This window comes from Cyanistes caeruleus, chromosome 8 (assembly GCF_971803275.1).
Source record: "Cyanistes caeruleus chromosome 8, bCyaCae1.hap1.1, whole genome shotgun sequence".
In the NCBI taxonomy this organism is placed as follows: domain Eukaryota; kingdom Metazoa; phylum Chordata; class Aves; order Passeriformes; family Paridae; genus Cyanistes; species Cyanistes caeruleus.
In genome coordinates, this window is record NC_141708.1 from 17,106,587 (window position 1) to 17,127,906 (window position 21,320).

General features: G+C 43.4%; 1 protein-coding gene across 6 annotated transcripts in view; it reads left to right on the forward strand.

The window, feature by feature from the left end:
• Positions 1-21,320, forward strand: part of LOC111931166 (uncharacterized) — a 77,358-nt gene that overhangs the window by 35,706 nt on the left and 20,332 nt on the right. The window contains exons 6-9 of one of the 6 annotated variants that reach the window (XR_015290186.1): positions 5,913-6,024; positions 8,910-8,976; positions 10,046-10,258; positions 19,442-19,588. The exons of 2 other annotated variants lie outside the window; for them this stretch is intronic. The gene's annotated coding sequence lies outside the window, so the exon portion shown is untranslated. Of the gene's footprint in view, positions 1-5,912; positions 6,025-8,909; positions 8,977-9,483; positions 9,636-10,045; positions 10,259-12,360; positions 14,230-19,441; positions 19,589-21,320 lie in introns of those variants that run through there. 3 more of the 6 variants (XR_015290184.1, XR_015290183.1, XR_015290187.1) reach the window with 3 other exon arrangements.

Genomic DNA, 21,320 nt, shown 5'->3' on the forward strand with positions numbered 1-21,320 from the left:
AGTTCCTGGAGGGATAAACAGAACACTCACTGAACCATTGATTGTCTTGCTAAATTGAGAAAGGGTAGCTGGAAGAAGATGTGATAGGATCTGCATACCGTGTGGAAGCCCAGAAATCAGTGAGTTGTGCTCTTAAAATGTGGGCATGGCAGATCTTTCTGGTGAAAAGTTTTGAGACATTTGAAGTTATGGTTCTATTTGGATCTGACTCTGGTAAGTAGGATCATAAGAAAATGATGACTTTGTGCTGGCATGAGCTAGCAATGTGGTGTAACACAAAATTTCTGATGTATAGTCTGTTCCCTTGTGGGGATTTTGGAGCAGTTTAGTGGTTCAGCCTTCTGTTTCTTGGATCATTTACTGTCTGGAGAAGTAGCTTGTCTAAGCAATGTCAGAGATAGTAATTATTTGGATCTTGCATTGTGAAAGTAGTGTTCTTCTTTAGCCTCCTACCAAGAATTAGCAAGGAATGCTGCAACAACCCTCGCAGCACAGATTTTGGCTTGGCTAAACTTCTGCAGCCTCTGTGCAGAGAAAAAGATGTTGTTGTCTTTGAGCTTCCTTCAGTGTTAGGCAGCATGCAAGACAGAGATTGCAGTGACAGTACTGGATAAAATCACTAACAGGAGTCTTGCTGATGATCAGACACAAGGTATATTTTGCAGCCTGCTCTTGACCCCCCAGATCATGGGTACTGTTATGCTGCAGTGTGTGCTGGAGGGGTTGGGTGCACAGAGCAGAGATAAGTTCAGGCCTTGGAGAGGCGAAGAGGTCACTGCACCAGGGGTGGGCTTATCGCTGCACTGCATCAGCCTTCAGCAGGGTCTCGCCTGTACTGCTTCCATGTGATGCTTTTGTGCAAGACCCTGGGGCACTTGTGTGGTTCTAATTCATGGCAGTCATATCATAGTCTACAAAAGTGGCTTCCAGTCAGTTCTCTGTGTCTGGGATCTGTGCTTGTAGATAAGCCACTACTGCTCATCCAGCTTTATCTGAGGATGTCAATACTCCTGAAATGAGAAAATAGAACCTGTCATTTTCTTCCCATTTGCTCTTCATTCTATTAATTTGTTCGAAGTGGTGCAGTTCTCTGCTTGGGCCATCTGTAAGGTGGTAGGCACTTACTGAACAGTCCTGTATGGAGTATGTCTAGGAGAAATGGTGCTTTTCTGGAACATTCATGGTTTCATTGTGGCCACAGAGGCACTGTGATCCTGGGACTGAACCTCTTGTGTGAGCAGGTTGGACTAATATGGTGGGATCCAAAGAGTAGGAGAGTCAGATGTAGTGGAGAAAGGGGGGTCCACAAGTATCTTTTGCAGACTTGCTTAGTACAGCACCCATTCATCACAGGACTTGGCAAGACAAGAGCAGATGGGTCCAGGTGATGTGATCAGGGAGAAGTGTCCCTAGAGGGCTAATGAGGAAGCCAGCTTCCCTGGTATACACTGCACCCTTGCTCCAAACTGCTCCCAGTAACCATTGCTGGGGCTGTGCCTGTCTTGTGTCTGCTCCTCTTTGCAGAAACTGTGATCATGATCCTGCTGGCAGTGCAAGCTCCAGGAACATGCAGCTGGAGGAATATGTGCAGCAGGGAGGAAAGCTTCTGAGAAGGCACAGTGAGAGGTGTACCTCTGGGACCTGTTCCAGAGCTAGGGCAGAAATGACATCTGTGACCAGAGAGTGTTGTGAAGTCAGGCTGGGAACTGTCACAGAGGATATGGCACTGCTCCACTGATGCAGAAGGCATAAAAGGCAGAGTCTCAGACCAGAGAAGGGTAGGAGATGGGAGCAGCAGCGCTTTGTGTGAGTTGTTTCCAGCTATAAATCAAGAAAGGAATGAGAAGCTTAAATAGATGGGAAGGACAAGCTCTTTACTAACCAGATAGAAGCTTAGAGTGCCCTTCAATTATGTTTCCTAGAATTAACGGGGAGCTGAGGTTATTCTAACTTACAAGAGTCCTGTTTTCAGGGGGGGGTTCTTCCTCCTCTGCTTTCCCCCATAAGTCCTTTCTGCTTCTCTTAGGTAGACAAACTATTCCTGAATGCAGGAAAGCACAACCTGCAAAGTTCTTGGGGCCTGCTCTTCAGGGCATACAGTCCTGCTCAGGACATGGATGAACTCTCAGAAGTATGGGCAGGACACCTTCCCCTCTGTGCTGCTGTCTCTGGCTGTCCTTCAAGCCCACCACATCCTGGGCTCTCTGCCAGCCCCCTTTGGAGCACCCAAAAAGCCACCTGTGTGACATTACAACTCCCTGAGGCCCTCAGCGCCATGAGATGTCCTGACAGCGCTCACAGGCCTGTCGGCTGCACTGGGTTCCCAAGCAGAGGTCCTGGTGTGGGATGAGATCCAGCAGAAAGATAAGATATGAAGCTGTCACACAGTGTGCCAGACACAAAACAAGGGGGTGGAGAGGGACTGAGGCAAATAACTCATAAAGTCACAGATGAAGATGAAATCTGAGGTCAAGATCAGTCTGTAATGACTGGAAACTTGTTGAAAATTTGCAATTAAAACCTTTGGACATAAACCTGTGTTTAAAGAAGAGCAGAAGGCACCTGGGACAAAGAATGGGTTGATGGAAATACATGCAGGGTAGCCCCATGTCACACTGGCAGCATGTGTTACCATAGATCCTGCGGGCACCGCCGCAAACAGGCAGAGCTCTTTGGAGATGCTGGAATATTTCTAGAAAGGATCAACAGTTTGTGTGATCTGCCTGTGGCATGCCCAGTCTGGCAGCAGATGACATCTGGGTTTTGCATATGGCCCAGCCAGAGCCTGAGGCTGAAGGTTTACAGCAGGAAGTCCTAAATGTCGTATCAGCAAAGATGTTCTTGCTCCAGACCCCCGGTACCTGTGTCATGTTGCTGCTCTTTCAGGAGCACTGGTGCAAGTGTTTCCCCAGATTTGCTGTGAGCTGCCTCAGCAAGTGGTCTGCCCTGAGAAAATAATGCTGGGGGAAAAAAGAGAAATGGTCATCTTTGGTTAATTTTATAAAGTCAGATGTCTTCCTTAGTTCCATGGTCTGGTATGCTGGGGAAGTTCAGCGTGCCAGAATTAAATAGGTGGCAGGCACTTCTTTAAGGCAGTATTGCTACACAATTTTTGTGTTACTAAACCATAATCAAAATATGAATCTTCCTACAGATACCAGAATGGCTGTGATGTGGTGGTGGATAACCACACTGCTTTTCTGTTTATACTACATCATTTTATTAATATTTCTTCTTTACACAGAATGCCTTAGAGGCACAAAAGAACTGATTTTATGTTTGATAAGTTATTGAATGGTAGAGCAGAAAATGAAGAGGAAGATGGAAGTCTAACAAACAGAAATTTCTATAGAGTGCAATCCAAGATTTCTCTAATCTTTTATTAGTTTTTCCCTAAGCCATTCTCTAATGCTATTATGTTTAAAATAGAGAACTCTTGAAAAAATTTTGCTTGCATAACACACTTGTACTGCCTTGAAAATGAAACGATCTCCATTATGTTCAGATTTGAGAAAGTTCTATGTTTATGGAAGTTGCTTCATAAGTAAACACTTATAGAAGCAGCTTTAGTTTTTGCCAGTTACTTTTGTTATATTTTGGTAATCTTTGTCTAAACAGATTTATGCTTGTGACTAATACAGTTGTCAGCTATCCACTCGTTTCCTTTTCCCAAGAGCATCCTATCCAGCCTCTGACTGCCTTCAAGCAAACCTGATGGTGGCATAACAGTCCTAAGGACAAGAAGTTTCTCCAGGTGTGAAAACATGGTGCGGTTAAAAACTAATTTTGACTTCCTGTACTGATGACATATCCACTTTCCCCAGATTAATACCCAAAGTACTGAATGTCCCTGCAGGCATGACTGACAAAGTGTTGCAGAAGCACAGAGTTAATGCCATGCTGGTCTTGTGGAGTCATGACTTGTGCCTGGATTCCTCAGTGTCTAATCTAGGTGACATCCCCACTCTACCCCTTTCTTCACTATAAAATCTGTATCCTCCTTATCTGTTTTTCTGCAAGCTGGAGAACACTTTTTCTGTGGCTGGTATCCTGTTGTCAGATTTGCTTAAGATTGGACAGAGCTTGTAAAGCCATTGGGAAAATGAGGCAGTAGCATGAAAGACTGGCTTCCACACATGGTTAGAGCAATCACAGGGAAATTTGGGTTGAATGTGCCTGTCTTTCTGCCCTGTGATGGCAGGAAAGGGAGGCTGAGTGGAGCAGAAGGGATGGTGCTGGGGGGTTCTCTAGCCCATGCCCAACCTGCTAGGTACAGCTTTCCTCCCCCAAGGCAGACAGTGGCCTTTGTGAGCTGCCTGCCTGCGGTAATGACTCAGTTGTCCGTGACTCTTGAGCAGGTCACTGCTGTAGCTGCGGGAGCAGGTGCCCCAGCCATACAAACAGCACAGGGTATTCTGTCATTCTGCTTCTGAAGAGACCTCCAAGTACTACAAAGCCCTCATCTGTAGGAAAGCAGGAGCTCTTAAACCTTTATTGCTATAAAGAAGAGGAAAGCTGGTGTTGGAAGAGTCTGCTAACATTTCCCTCTATATATCTCCAGAAATAAAGAATCTAAAGGTCACTTCATGGAATTTTTCATCCCCAGAAGCCCTTGCCTTGGGAATGCAGCCACAAGATCGATTCCTTCAGGACTAGTGGGCATTCTGAATGTCTGCTCTTCCTTAATCATTGATGTTTTCCTTTGAGATTAAAGAGTATGTTGCTAGTATCTGGCTGGATTTAATTTGGATAAAGTGGAAAAAGTCAAACTACATCCTTTTATATAACTCTATATAACCTTTGACCTTGGGACAGCTCTGAATCCATAGGACTCTATTGACTTGTCTTAATAACTAATTCCTATCCTTTATGTTGTTTAACTTGCATGAGATTAATAAAAATCAAGTGCTTATCAGAAGTTTTCTGATGGCAGCAATTGAAAAGGCAATGTCATATGTAGAAATTGTTTCTTATTCCACAAACCTTTTGAAGGACATAGAAGTACCTGTTTCCTTCTCTGCCATAGTTCCTTGTCTTGTAAATATCCATTTATATGCACAACAGATCCATGGAGAGCTCCATGGACCAGGAACAGCCAAGACTACAGGAACTTTCTTCTCTTTGAAGCAGCTGAATAGAACTTGAGAAGTTTCACCTTTTGGTGTTAGAACAATAACTAATGTCTAATGAATACCCTGTTGGCAAATAGGCAGTTTTATCATCCTTATATAACATTATTGATGTTGTTGCCAGCTAAGTCAGATGGCATTAAGGGAATCTTTGAAGAAAAATACTTGTGGCTCTTTTTATAATTTGAATGTTATGTACAGAGCAACTTCCTGAGGCACAATTTTGAAAAGTATGCAAGTTCAAGGACCTTGCCAAGTATAAGCACCCTGTTACCTGCACGAGCATTTCCAGCCTCTTAACTGATGTTGGCTGCACAACAGCTTCAGGAAGGTCTAAAGGTGAGGTTCTGGGCTGTGCCTCTCAGGGGTGCAGTACAAAAATTAAGGCTCAGTGAACTGTAAGCTGTGCAAGTCGCAGTCATTTCTTCTGGGAGCTGGAGGAGACTTGTCTGTGACTCAGTAAAAGGAGGTGTTTATGTAAGTGGTGATTGATTTATGGTTCAGAAGTAAACCTGGGCATTTCATGGTATTGTCTCCTGTGCGAATGGAGATTTCTCTTCCCTATGGCTATGCTCCAAGCAGTCAGCACCAAGGGAATCCTCACTGATGCCAAACTGGAACTTTTTTTTCATTTTGATGAGGGGAGATAAAAATTTATTTTCTACAGGCTTTTAAATGTTTTTTAAAAATTAGTAAAATTTAATGCATCCTAGTCAATGATTTGTCATTAAGAAGGTTTTACTTTAATTATAATTAGTAAAGGTAGACTTGATCTTCTTCCAGAGAACCTACTGGAGCTGTTCCCACTGAGTTCAGTGTATGCAAGATCAGACTCACCTGGCTGATTATTGCGGAGTGCAGAACACTTTTGCTTCTGATGAGACTCCCTGGTCAGGTGATTTTTTTTTTTGAGATAAAAACTATAATTTCCAGTCATGTTTCCATTTGAATCTATTAATCTGCTGTGGCAAAGTTTCTGAGTAACCTCTGCTAACTGACCGACCCTCTGACTTTTGACCAAATGTTCTAATAGTTTTCCTATTAGTAATAGCCAGACACAGAGTTTTGGATGGGACTAACTTTGTAACAAAGATTAGGTTTTGGCTTTTTGTTTGTGTGGTTGCATTTTTCTCCCCTCAGACTGTTTTTAATTCTCATGAGAGTAATCTCTTATGAGAAAAAATTGTAGCACAGAAGATGAATTGCCACATTAATCAAAAAAACATTTTGGTTGTAATATGCTACTAGAAGTTCTTCTTGAGTCTCTGAGGTAGGAAAGCATCTATACATTGTCAAAGACCGGGCTCCAGTGACTGCTTGTTGCAACTTTTATAGGGATCACTGGGTTTGATCTGTTGAGAGTTGTTGTTGAGAACTAGAATGTTTCCAGCAGTGGCTGGAGGACAAATTTATATTTAGATTCTGATGACTTAGGTAAGTGTCACCACGTAGGCTTAAGCAATGTGAACAGCAATCAGCATCAGGGTGGATATATTTAATTCAGCCCTCCTTCCACCTACCCAGCTGAGAGCTTCGATTCTTCTGAATCTTGAAAAATTTGAATTGGTTTTGGGCTTACTACTGCCCTTGATCATGGGAAAAAACTTAGTGATTTCTCTAAGAGCTCAAACCACACATGAGATTAAAGTTTGCATATAAGTAATTGCTTCTGTAGTTTCCAAATTTGATGGGGTTTTTTCTACATAGTTTTGTTCTTCTGTGTGTACAGATGTAGGTCCCCTACCCCATTGGCAGTCACAGTCCCTCTGGGTCTGTGAGGTGAGAAAGTGCCTTGGGGCACAGAGCTTCTGTCAATGACCTCGGGGAGGTGCTGGTACCCCACTTTCTGGTGGGAGGACAATGACAGCCCAGAGGGCAAGGAAGGCCAGAGGGACTCGGAAATGGCATTAGTTCTGTTGGCAGCTGCTTCCTGAGTCTCTGAGCCAGAGCTATCTGGGTGTGGCTGTGCCAGGTGGGTGCCAGTGCCTTTGTGCCATGCCAGGGGCTCTGGTGGCATCTCCAGGTGCACAGTATCCTCGGGCAGGGAGCTGGCACACCCTGCAGAGAAATGAAATGAGAAATCTTGCTTGGTATGTGGTGGGAGGAAGTAAAGCAACTGTTCCCTGATTTTGAATTTCCTCATTCAAGGTCAGTTAAAAAAAACGCAACAAAAAAGAATAAAAATCCAACCAACCAAACAAAAGCAAACCAAAAAATAACTTCCTGTAACATTGAGATGACACACACAGTACTAAGGTTCATATTTGCACCTGACTTTAAGAGAGCCCAAACTAGGGGCTGCATCATGTGCATGGTTTTTATAGTGGTCAGAAAAGGATTTGCCCACGACTACAATGAAACTTTTGCTTAGGATGAGAATTTAGAGTGGAGAAAACAGACAAGAAGAGGAAGCAAATGACAAGTAAGCAGTCAGACAAAACTAAACCACTTCCATGTAAACACTCTGGAAATTGCAGGCGCTCTGCCTTGCCAAGTTCAGATGAAAAGGCAGATCACGAGATTTTTGTACACTTGATTCCATGTGAGACATGTTCTTCTTGTTCCTTTTTGGTCATATCAACTGGAATATCTGGGGGTGGAAGAGCCTTCACCACCAGCACCGTGGAACAGAGACAATTATAAAACCCTGTTCCAGGAGGGGAAGTGAGAAATGGAGGAGTGGGAAGATTGAGAGACTTAGCTAGCTCTGATTAGCCTGACCAGCTGTTGGGGGTTTTAAGGGACAGAGGCAGAAGATTGTTCTTGCATCTTTTAAGGAAGAGGAAGATGAGATACGTCAGATGAGCAGTGGAGGAGCTTGGGCTGAGATCCATGTCTTCCCCCACCATGAAATAGTGATGAAAGCAGAATAAACATGTCTGGTGCTGCTGTTTAATGGGTGAACACTGCATCTTGTTGGGAAAATGAGAACACAGAGCACCTCAGAGCTGTTCATCAGGTTGGCAGAGATGTCTACATAGTCTGGAATTGTTTCCATCAGGGGTATTGCTGATTCTCCTTCCTGCAGGGGCACACCCATTTCCACAGCATCTCTGTCAGCTACTGACACAGAAACATGACACAATCAGGCAGCAAACTTTCGATGTTCACTCAACTCATTTTCTCCCCTGAGATCTCTGATCCCAACATGCTTTCTCTGCCCATGTTTCAGCTGCTTCAGACATATCCTGGATATGTCTATTTCTTCTCACTGGTGTTAGTCTTGCTGTTCCTACTTAGTAAAGCAGTCTTAAGAGGTCTGCATTAAGAAGGCAGGAAACCAAACTATTCTGACTGTGGAAACAGCCTATTTTTATTTCCCCAGCAAACTCACTCTGGATGACAGGATTGGGAATAAGCTCTTTTTGTGAAGTTTTTTTTGGGAGATGCATTGTGGTGTATGTCATAGTGAATTTGCCAGGCACAGAGGGTCGCTGCCTTTCCCTGAGGGAAGAGAGCAAAGAGATACCCTAGGTTTGCCACAGTGGGAAAAGCAAACATCTAGAAATTCTTTACAAAGGTGCTTGAAATGTAGACTGTTCCCATTGGTAAGGGTGGATGCCGTGATAGGAGTCAAGTGCTAGAAGCAGTGTGTCCTGAAAGGCAGGATTTCTGATCCCTTCTGCTAATTAAGACAGAAGAGCTCTGGGTTTGGAAGAAAATACACTTCTACTAAGCCCACAGGTTTTCTGTCCCTGTCACTGTCTAGAATGTACCTGTGATAGAGGAGAGAAAATGAAGAATCTCAAGGAAAGATTGATAAAATTCCTCTTCTTCCAGGGTCAGTCTTGCATGTGGGAAGTTTCTGTGCAGAACAGGATCCTTGGCAAGAATGCACCTCTGCCAGGTGAGAAGCAGATGCCCTCGAGACCAGGCAAAACATCCAATGTTTTTCTTCCTGTTTGCTCCAGGAATATATTAGCAGGTTATAGGAACAAATATAGGAACTGTCTCTTTACCTGTCATCCTGGAATGTGCATGGTGGTTTCCAAGCTAGAAAAGGATGGGAAAATATCAGATAGGAAGGGCTGAGGAACTCAAGGTGCCCAGGTACAAGCTATTTCTCTTGCCAGAACAGTAGTTTGACTCAGTCCCTGTGTGCTCTCAGGTGACACCTGAGGAAGAAGGTGGCTGGCAGTAGCTTGCACAAAATATTCTGGCAATGGCAACCTGTTCTTTGCTGGTGTCCTCCCCAGGCATGTACACACTTCACTGAGGGGGGTGTGCCATGCCTGAACAGCAGCAGCTCCACTGTTTTCAAGGAGCACCACACTGACAGTCTGTGCATTGCACACACAGTTTGTGTGCATGCAGCAAAACCTTTTTTTTTTTTTTTTTTTTTTTTTTTCAATAGCAGCAGATCCACTCTTCTTGTGAAAATAGGCTGGTCAAAAAATTGAGATATTCTGGTGTATTTCTATTCTCAACACTGGAGATGCTAGAGGCCATTACAGGAATTAAAGTGTAGCCCAAGAAAAGGGATAGCTTCAAGAGATTTAAGAATAGGTAAGTGATAGATGGGAAGAAATGTACATGGCCATTTATGCAATTTGGTATTTTTGACACCTTCATTTAACAATGAAGGAGGAAAACCAAATTTTTGCAGATGGAACCTATGTGAAGCCACCATCAGATTATTTGTCATGCAAAAGTTGTATACTGCACTTGAAGTGGTATGGCTGCAGCTGTTGAAACAATCTAGCTCTCTGAAAACAAGTAAAATATTTATGTTGTTTCACTTTGTATAACTTGAAAATGGCAAAACTGAATATTAACATTTATCCAGTTAATAAAAACAAAAGCCAACTACACCCTTATATTTAAATTTAGGTCCTGGAATTATTTTTGAGCAACATCTCATTAAGTATCAAACATGTATGTATTATAGTTCCTTTTCCTTTCTTCTTGCATATTAGGTAATAGGAAGTTCTTTTACTGGGATGTATCATAATGCAGCACATCACAGCCCTTGGTTTGGGCTTTTTCCTACACCTCTCAAAGCCCAGTGCTTCTTCAGCTGTCTGTTTTGATTCTTTCCACATAAGGATGGAACTGAAAGTTTCTGCAGCCATTGCACAATGTGACAGCTTTCTGACCAGATGTCTGGAAGGTCTGGTCTGAGTCCTGTGGTAAGGAGACATCATCCTGTTGCAATTCCAGTATAACTTACACTGGTAGAAATTTAAAAATAGTTCTATAGAAATGAATGAGTTATGTCAGCTATCTAAATGTAAGGGAAATTCAATCTCTTAATTTACAAGGGATTCTTCTAATAGGCCTAGACTTGATTACTGCCAATAATCACCAAGGAAGCTTTTTCTTTGACTATAGCTACATAACCAAAATTAGTTGTGTTTAGGTGTGTTACCTACAGCAAAAGCATGGGAAACACCTTATATTGACATTGTTCAGGCCAAGGCAGAAAAATGTCAAGCAAATATACAGGTGTAGATGCTAAATGCAAAAAGAAGAGAACAGAGCCTGTGTGAAACTAACCCATATGGGAAGCCTGTGACTTAGTTTCACACAGGCTCAGTTCTCTTCTTTTTGCATTTAGCATCCACATACAGGCTGTCATAAGACTTGTTTTGTGCTTTGGTAACATCCCTTATCCTTCTTTTATTTACAGGTACTTTTTAAAAAAATATAAATAATTTACCTATTTACCTATAGTTTTCTTCCCATGCAGTCTCAATATTACCGTGTCTGTCTTTTTCTCAGCTTGGTTTCTTGCCAGGTCCTTTCCTGCTTTATCTTGGGTACCAGTGTGCATCCTCTATGCAATCAGCTGTGATTGCTGGTTGGGTTCCTATCATGCATTGTCAGTTCTTCCTATTTATTTGGGCTGCCTCCCTACACTCTATCCCATATCTGCCTTGTGATAATGCAGTTTTGAATACCCACAGAGAAACCTGCTGCCTGTGTATTTTACCATGGATATTCAAATGCTGCTACAAATGTAGAGCTTTGGCAGATTAGTAGGAGTGCAGAGAGGCTGATGAGCTGAACTTCTGTCAGATACCACCACATCTCAAACTGCAACAAACCTGAGAGGCCTCAGAATGACTTTTTAGGTACTGGCTGTGCTCAGTGCTTGACTGGTTTGCTGAGCTGGGCTGTGTTTTGGCTTATGATAAACATGGTGACTGATGTCCCAGATGCTGGAGCTGTTTCAGCTGAGTGACCGCTGGCAGCCCTCTAGCACTGTGTTCTTCCAAACATTTATCTGTTGCAGTGGCACATGCTGTTTACTTTATTTGCATTCAAATAGACTTTCTGTTAAACATTCTCCATATTTCTTTTTCTTTTCCTTCTCACTTCATCAGAATGCAGCAAGTCTGACTGCTTGTGTAGGGAAAGGTGCTGAAGGAGCCAGTGCACAGCTCGGGTCACAGAGCTTCCCTCCAAGCTGGAAAGTCATGGAGCATCTCTAGGGATGTTGATTCAAAGGGATGATTAGATCTCTGCCTAGAGCTCCAGAAATTATCTGAAATCCAAAGTTATATTGGTTATAACCTGGTTCACCATTGCACCTGACAATGGGTCTTCTTCAGGGTAGTGATGGATACAGTGAAAAAAATAATTACATCTGTAGGATCTTAGTTGTGTGATATGTACACTAAAGAGTCTGACAACTTCTGGCATGAAAGGAATCCCACCAATAATGAATAGCATGCAGGACACATGAATATGTGAGATTTAGGGTACATGATGCCTGTTTCTCAGTATTCTTCAGTGTTTTGTTCATCTAGATTATTGCACATATTCTCATAACCCATTATATATTTATGCATAAAGTTATGTCTTTGAATTAGGGACAGAAGTACCTACTTGCCTTGCTTGTTTTAATGAAAAACTATCTAAAACTATACTAAACATAAACTTTAGTAATACTAAAACTATCAGTTTTAGTATTACTGATATTCAATTATCTAATTTAATTTCAGACCTTATTTTAGCAATAAGGTATTTTAAAAAGAGCTTCCTCTGGCACTGAGCAGTGTTCTCGATGAAGTTCTCATCTACACACATCCTAAAACCTTCTCTGAACGAGTACCTGAATGTGTGTATTTAGGGAAGGTGTTGTTTCCTAGGAGGTTGACCATTTGCTACTGACATTCAAGAGAAAACTTTAATTTTGAATCTAAAGATATTTGTATTTATTTCATTTGTTCTTCTGTCTCATTCATTGTTATTTTCCACAACTCCCGTTGCTGTGCTGTTGCTGCAGGGCCATGATGTGTTGTGGAGTGCGGTGTGTTGGCTGCCTGTGGGGACAGCAGCCCAGGTAGGGCACACCAAGAGTCATGTCCTAAAAATCAGCACCTTCTTTGGCTGCCTGCAATGTCCCAACAGCAGGGAAGGATTTGATTAATTATAATGATTCAGAAAGAGCTGCAGTCATAAAGATCATGAGAGTTATGTTGAAATTAAATTTTGAAGACTTATTCCAGGAAAGAGCTAATTTTTGACTGGTCATAATTCCTGGTAATGGTCTGACTATGTCTTGTAACTAAATGGTGAAAAGATGGGTAAAGCAGCAAAACTGTCACAGCAAAGGGCAGGGGTTAAAAGTCTCTGGTTAGCATAAAATGTTAAAGTATTTTTCTTGTTATTTTGATCTGATAACTCCTAACATTTCCACTCATTTAATGATTCCATAGAAAGTTAAGAAATGTATTTAAGACCTGACACAATAACAGAAAATCATCCATTTAAGGAACAAACTGCATATTTGTGGCCTTCTTACAATAAAGATGAGGCAGAAAAGAGAGAATTCCTCAGCAGACCCTTAGCATGACAGCAGAATAAGGGAAACAAATACACAGAGTTCATTTGGATTGTTTCTCTGAACTAGGTGAATACAGATTTCACCCTGATGAAAGCAACATTTTCCCTGGAAATTAAATTCAAAGCATAGTAATACCCAATATTTTTGTACGGAGCCCAGCTCCATGGGACTTCTCCCAGAGGATATGTGAAAAAAGAGCCAGACTAAGCCAAGTGACAGCAAACTTGGTCCTGTGTAAAATGCCTTCACACTTGCATAGCATGACTAGTTATGAGCCAAGGAAATTCATTTCAGATGTTATATTTTTGCCAAGAATTTGTGGCACTAAAACACTAACTGCATAGTTTCTGCTTCTTTTGCTGGGGTGGCAATGAATACAGGAGATTTAGCAGAATCAGGTTGAATAATTGAGCATAAGCTTTTTGAAAATAATCCTGAATTAGACATTGTATATTCCTAAGCATACATACTGCCATCTGAGGGAAAGTCAGAAGCGCCTACTAGTTGAACTGTGGATTGCAATGTACACAGAAATGTACACATCTAAAAGTACATTCTTACTTTGGAGATTAGTCAGTAAGTTTCAGAGATAGGCAACTGTAGGAAAATTCAAGGGCGACTGAATTAATCCTATAATGTCATGATGCAAAAAGGGAGAAAAACAATATTCCTTTCATTTTTGTGTGTTTATCATTGTGACACAAGACATGCCCCCCCAAGAAACACTGGACAACTGGTGCTAAAACCAAACTTGCTAAAGATGCAAGAAAAAAGGCTGAGAGCCAAAAAGCATGAGAATGGTGCTTAAATATGCAAAAAAGCTGCTGTTAAAAGGGTGGGAACCATGTATTTTCTGTGTTGTAGTGAGTATGGCAGGGCTGGAAATACACTAAGAGTTCATTTTGTTATTAGGACACAGTTTTGAGGACTAGAGGTTGTGAAATATCAATATGGGGAGTTTTGGAGTCTCCATCTCTGAGACAGGACAAAAACATTTAGTCAACCCTTCCTCAGGGCAAAGGACTGGCAGTGCAAAGGACTGGTATAAATGACCTTCAGTCTCAGAAAGTACCAATAGCTTTTGAACCAGGACTTTTGTTCATCTATTTTAAGGTGGCTGGAATTTCCAGCCCTTTCTTATCTAAATAGAAGTTCTCTCTAGAGTCCATTGTTCAACAGGAAAAATTCCTGGGTTTCACCTTAGCTGGAAGACTTAATTTCCTGTTTGATATAATAAGCAGAACTGCGTTCTCAAAGAAGAAAGTCCCAGACACCTTATTAGGAAAAAAGAACAATACAAAAGAAAAATCCCAAAGGACAGTGTAGTGTGACCAAGTAAGAAACTTTACAGTGTAACACTGTTTTCATAGCATGTTATTTTATTCTTTCTAACTCCTGCAATCTAACCTGAAATAGTTCCACAGGAAAACTTAGATACCTAATGTCTCAATAGATGCCAGTGTCAACAAGTGAGTTCTCAGTGCTGAGCCCCTGAGCATTTGTTTGGTTTACAAATGATGATTCCTTGGCTGCCTTTCCCATGACATGTGGCCCACCTGAGAGCTAATGTGGCTAACCTAATCATCTAGGATACCCTGGAACAGAGAGAATCCATCTCAAACTTACACAGCAATGAATATTTCAGTGCACATAGCAGAACAGGGTCAACAAGAGTGATGAGGAATGAGATGTCCTCAAATAGCCCAGAATTATGCTCTGCAAGGTGGTGGACTTGCCTGCACTTTTCTGCTCCAGAGCAGAGGAGGTTATTCCAGCCAAGTGCTGCTACAGCTTGTGTCAGTGTTGACATCTCCAGCACCAGTTAATGTGAAGTTAGAGCGGAAGAAGGAGGAAGAACTTGCATTTCTGTGTTTGATAGTGTGTCAAGACACCAAAAAGGTAGGCAACATTGCATTTTCAGTAATGCCTTTAGTTCTAAGAGTGCTGTTCTAGTAGTTTTAGATTTTAAAAGTCTGCTTTGCTTTTTGACTCTGTCATGGATGGCCCTGTGGACTTCTCTGTACCAAGGTTTGTAAGTTTTGTTTTAAGGTAAATCTGCCTAGATTTGTTAAGTAGTGAGTGTAAGCTGATTGGATCCTCAGCTGCCTAGAAAAATTCTGCATGCAAGAGAGTTAGTCTCTTCCATCCTGAAAGCTAACTTGAAACCAAGTAGAGCAGGACTGCACTTGAAGTCCTATTTTGAACTACCTACAGCTTCTAACACTTGCTTTGCTAAAATTTTCTGCAGCTGGTTGCTGTCCAAACATAATGTATTGATTTAATTCAAATTAGTTACATTTGGAAGAACCATTTCCTGCATTTAAGGGAAACAATCTATACATGGTTATCTTTCTTTGAAATACATCCACAGCTGAGAGAAAAAAAAGTAGGAAAACAGTATTTCTTCTTGAGAAATGTTTTGGGATGTTCTGTTGGTGGTTGGTTTATAGCTGGATGAGTTAGGGGATGTTGAAAACAGCAGTTCCTGGAAGACCTGTGCATTTTTATTGTGATTGTGTAGGAATGTCTGTGGATGAGGGAGGATGAGGCTGGTCTCTGAAAGACTGTTGACTTATGCAGAACAGATCTTTTATCTTGCATCCAGCCTCCATATTCCAGCTCATTATTTTACTCATCTGTTCTCACTTACAAATAAGAAGAGACAATAAAAAGTTGCACTGACAGCAGGTTAATAGCCTTACAGTTGTAAAGGCAAGCAATGATAAGAGGACATATAACCCCACGAGTCTTCCAGGCATGTTGCTGTTCTCTACTGTGTATATTCTCTGGGTCACCTGATAAAGGTAACTGAACTGCAGCCATTGGCCCCAGTGGGGCCACGGCTCAGGAATCCTTGGAAGCACTTGCTCATCTTATTGTTCATCAGACTGCTTGTCCTGGGCTCCCTAAGGGCTGCCTGTGAGTACCTGTCCATGTCACCTATTATTAGGATTTGGGTGGCATTGAGTAACCTTGCTCATTGCTTTCCTTATAGCATCTTTATGGGCTCCCTATACCAGTGTGTCTGATGGAGGCTTTTGAGTGCTGCAGGGAGATCTGAATGAAGCTCCTACAAGAAGGTGCCTTCTCAGGAAAGACATCTCAGTAAAGGAGCTGTGTACCTTGCAGAGCTCCTTGCTGATTTGCTGTTTCCCAAAGATACATGCATAGACCTAACAAAAAAGCACAAGACATAGAGTAATTTGCAACCTCTGTCTGATGTCTCCTGGTACACGGATTATATATTTTCAAGCATTCATAGTTGTTCCAGTTTTTCTGATGGAAGTGACAGCCACAGATTTTGTAGGATTCGAAAAAATCTTGGCAACAAACTTCACGAGGTGGTTATTCCCAACATTTCTCTAGCTAGAACTGAAGTCAAGAGTGCATTTAATGTATAGTTATTTAAAATGATAGGCTAACTTATGAGCCTGGAAAAGAAAGAAAACCATTTACAATAGCATGTTGCAGTAATTAAGGGTATTATTCAAAAGCCAGTTCCTCCAAAAAGCCTCTAAACTGTTACCACCCACTCCTTCTCCTCCCTCAGCTTCACCAGTTGCTTTTTCACTTGATTATGGTGATATAAAGACTACCCTTCAGAAGGCCAAACTTTAGGACAGCCATCCTGTCTTCCCTAGGCTTTCACAGGCATTGCTAACACCCACCTTTGATTGTCTTTTGGCAGTTGTGTCAGAATCAAAGTGGATGTTTAAGTCTCGACTGATTTAATTTATTAGTGAATATGTATTAGGGCAATGCACGTTCCTGTTGGCACAGGTACCGCAGCACGTACTTCAGTCCCAGTGCCAATTGCAGATTTCAGAGAGCTCAGTGTGCAGCCTGGATGTGTTGTTATGACACCGTTTTTCCATGTGCTGTTCAATGAAAGCAGCGATGCCGAGTGATCTGCCGTGCTGCAGCCTGAGACCTCCTGGAGCCGCCTAATCCCAGGGCTGCTTGAAGGGAGCCAGGGTGCTCATCCTCAGACCTGGGCAGCCTCACAACAGCTGTCACACAGTTTTCGTGACATTGTTGGTGTCATTTTGAGTCTTGCGGAACGTGATTTGAGGGATCCCAAATCTGCCGAAGCAGAGCTGGCGCTGGCTCAGCGCAATGAGAGGCTCGGCTCTGCCAGAGAGCGGCTCCGTGCCCTCGTCCAGCCCGTCTGCGGCTCGCTTCGTGTGCCAGCTCGTTTCCCTGGGGGGAACTCACCCCCGACATGCGACAGCCGGGCGGCACAGGGGACAGGCAGCCAGCGCTCACCCTGTCCCCGCTAAGGCAGCGCCTGGGGACGGCCGGCGGGGACAGGCAGGACAGCGGGGACACAGTGCCACCTGCTCCTGGGGACAGGCAGGACAGCGGGGACACAGTGCCACCTACCCCTGGGGACAGGCAGGACAGCGGGGACACAGTGCCACCTACCCCTGGGGACAGGCAGGACAGTGGAGACACAGTGCCACCTGCTCCTGGGGACAGGCAGGACAGCGGGGACACAGTGCCACCTGCCCCTGGGGACAGGCAGGACAGCGGGGACACAGTGCCACCTGCTCCTGGGGACAGGCAGGACAGCGGGGACACAGTGCCACCTGCCCTTGGGGACAGGCAGGACAGCGGGGACACAGTGCCAGCTGCCCTTGGGGACAGGCAGGACAGCGGGGACACAGTGCCACCTACCCCTGGAGACAGGCAAGACAGCGGGGACACAGTGCCAGCTGCCCTTGGGGACAGGCAGGACAGCGGGGACACAGTGCCAGCTGCTCCTGGGGACAGGCAGGACAGCGGGGACACAGTGCCAGCTGCCCTTGGGGACAGGCAGGACAGTGGGGACACAGTGCCACCTGCCCTTGGGGACAGACAGGACAGCCGGCAGTGCCTGTGCACTCCACGAATGGCTGGGCAGCCTCTGCCTGCCACCCCCAGCCCCCAGAACAACCCCCACTGCCCAGCGTGGTTGTTTAAACAAGTTTAAAGGAATTTAAGTCTGAAGAGGTGTGATTGGGAAGTTTAAAAATATTGAGTTATGTAGTGATCACTATTCATTCTTGGATAAATGAGGGGACACTGTCTGGTATGAAGTTAGTTGCCCCTCCACTCCCTCAAAGCACAGAAATGGGTGTTGTCCTCACATCTTAGAGACAAACCTTGAACCTCAGACCCTTTGAGTCTGAGGTCAGGACCATCCTACCCATGAGCTAGAATGACAACCATGGTCCCTACCCAGCAGAACTGGGTGCCAGGGCACAGCCACACCAACAGGGACATGCCAGGGGCCTCACTGTGATTCACAGCAATTTGAGGAGTACCATAAAACTTTCCCTGCAGCTTCAGCTGTGCCAGAGATTAGTCTCGAGAGGGATTTTTATGTAGTTTTATGAAAGGACTAGAAAAAGACCAAGAAACATAAAACTTCAGATATTGATAATCTGGAGAATGTATCAATCTCATCACTGACTGTAGGATAAATATGCAGGAAATGAAATGAAACTGGGCGCTTCTGTTTCATCAGTTTCTTGTTCGTATCCCAAAGACACACATACAGGTAGATCCATCCTGTCCTACAGCCAGCCAGTCATAGGGACATCACTGTGGAAAGATATATGGGAGGCAGGGCCAGTGATCTCTGTGTTCTGCAACCCCCGGGTGTGGGATGCTCCGTGCTGTCTCTCCAAGCTCTGTGCCTTTGGTTTCTTAGTGCCATTGCTTTTTGTCATTTACTCCGCTCCTGTATTTGTTCAGGACCTATTTTTCCAACACCCCTTTGGTCACAGACATTTTTTGCTGATTCCCCACTAGGTTGAAAATAAATTGCAGTTTATCACAGTTGCTGGGATATCAGGGGAGTGATAGACCATTGTGTAAAGTGGTGGGAAAGGGCTCTCTGGCACTCTGAAAGCTTTAAAAATCCTGCTTTCAGTTTGGAAGGGAATTTCAACTAAAGCCACTGAAAAGCTCTTCAGAAAACACTGACTGTATGCTGTTTTGTGATTGTTCCCACATCCCTCATGATTCTCAACCACAGCTCTGTGCTAGAGGCTAGATACACATCGTGGGTATTTTTGCTCTTGCTAGCAGTGGGATAGCAGGAATGCAAGCTTCCCTTTGATGTCCAGAATCAAAGTATTGACAAACAGTAAGAGAGGGATGTGAGTTCTGAGGTTGTATCTTCCCTCAAAACATGAAAACTGCCTATCTCCAAGGCTTTTCCCAATACTCTTTTATTAGTCTTAAGAATTGTTGGTGTTGTTTTCCGTTTCTCTCCTTTGTACAGGAAATAAGCCTGAGCTCTCTCACGCTTTAATATACTTGTCATGCTCTATGTGCAGAAACATTTGAGACTCCTCGTACTGAGCCCTTCATTTGTCAGCCCCATCTTCTCAAGAACTGGAAGCCTGCTGAATAACTTTGAAAATAATTTATTTCATATTGCAGCAGTCCTGTATACTGGAGTGGTCTTTAACCATTCCTGCATTCTTCTGGTACCACAATGTAATACTGATTTTGTTTCTGTCATCTTCAGGTGTTTGGTTTGCTTGCAGAGCAGCTGTTACTGCACTACATTTTGCAGCAAGGATGAGCAGCCGGTGTGGGTGTGCACAGAAAACCAGCCCTTGGAATTTCTGAACAAATGTCTCACACATGCTCACTTTCAATTTGCAGGGAACAAGTAAGATCGTCCCTCTGGCCTTTTATTTCTATATTCTTGTTCTTCTATTGTAGTTCTCTTAAAATAACAATTATTCTGGGTGTACTATTTGCATAACAAATGGGATGGTTTTGCAAAGTTTTCGCTTCCTGGAGAGAGAACTTTTCCTTTGTAATCTGCTTTTCCAAACGTGACAAGTCATTCCCTGGGCAAGTTTCTGTTTCAGTTTTCACTATCTTTTCTGATGCTGTGTTTCCATAAAACAGGGGAGCTTAGGCTTCAGTTTCTTTTTCCTTATACAACCCTAGTTTGGAAATTATGTCAGAAGCAGGAGGCAGGGAAATCTGGATGTGCTATTGCAGGTCAGCAGAACTAAATCACTTTCAGTCCCTGGTTCAGGTACTCCAAGCTTGATCCAGCTCTACTTTGCACTCTTGACTGCAATGTAGACAAATACAGACTCCTTTGGAAAACTAACTACACAGCATAATCAATCCTCCTATTTGATACAGAGTGTTCCAGTTAAGAACAAAAAGTTATGATTTATGCTAACTACCAGAGTTAATGGCAGCCTGACTTGAGCCCTGCAGACCTCTCCTAAAGAAAATGTGACTCATTACTCAGGGCCTTTTTTTTAAACAATCCTTTTTATACTGAGGTTGGGCAATTCCAGTGTGATGAAAGAAAAAATTATAGTTTTATTTCACTGTCAGAAATTTATGAGGTTTGGTGGCTCCCTTTTGAGATCAGTGTGGTTCAGATTGGTTATAGTCCTGCTCCACTGAAATCCTGGGAGGTGGACTACCTTCATCTCTGCTGGTCAGATGCTTCACTTGGAGAGACAAAGCCAGAAGCCAAGGGAAGAAAAAGTTGAGGTCAAGCATCTGCCAATACAGTTTTAAGCTACATTCATGCCTTCCTGGATGGGACATAGAATAGGGAGCAGTCAAGCTATCAGGGCTTGTGAGCATGGAGCTCTCCTTCTGTCCTGCGTTGGCTGTGCTTCTATACAACTGCCTCCTACAAAAGATGGCACAGCCAGCACCACTGCTGTGCTGCTTTTCTGAAAGGCAGATAGTTTATTCTGAAAGGCACATTTTTATACCTATGTGGAACCTGATGTGTCAGAGCTGTGCACAGATCGCACAGACACAGGCCATTTATACAATGCCAGGTGTTAGTCCATAGGTGCACAATTTGGCCTGTGGCTATTAAACCATCTGACTGCAGCAGTCTGAAGGTTTTCCTTCCAAAAGCAGCACAGTGTGGGGATTTTGGCAACATAGTAGTGGATTAGACACTTAGAAAATGCAGCTAGATTAGAGGCTCCAAAGTGTGGTGGAAGGTTTTTCTGAGTGCTTAGCATGGATGGTGCTTAAGAGCTGCACAACATAAACTGGGCCGGGGCAGAACATGCTCTGTGTCATTGAGACCTTTACTAGGTCAAGTCTATGAAACAGACTTTCCTTTCAGGCTCCTACTTAATGCCACACACAGATTTTAGCTGTTTCCAAAGGCCATGTACTGCCTTCCCAGGTACCTCACTTCCAGCTATGTGGCGTTTTGGAGGAGCTCCACATGGCTGTGGACACCCAGCACCCTGTGGCCAGTTCTACCTTGCTCTTTCCAGGCCCTGTGCTCAGGTGGCAACCATAGGACCCCACCCCACACACTGGCAGGCAGGTTGGTCTCTTCCTGTTTTGGCTGAGTCCTGATACTGGCTGCAGATTTTCTCTAGGGAACTGATGACAGA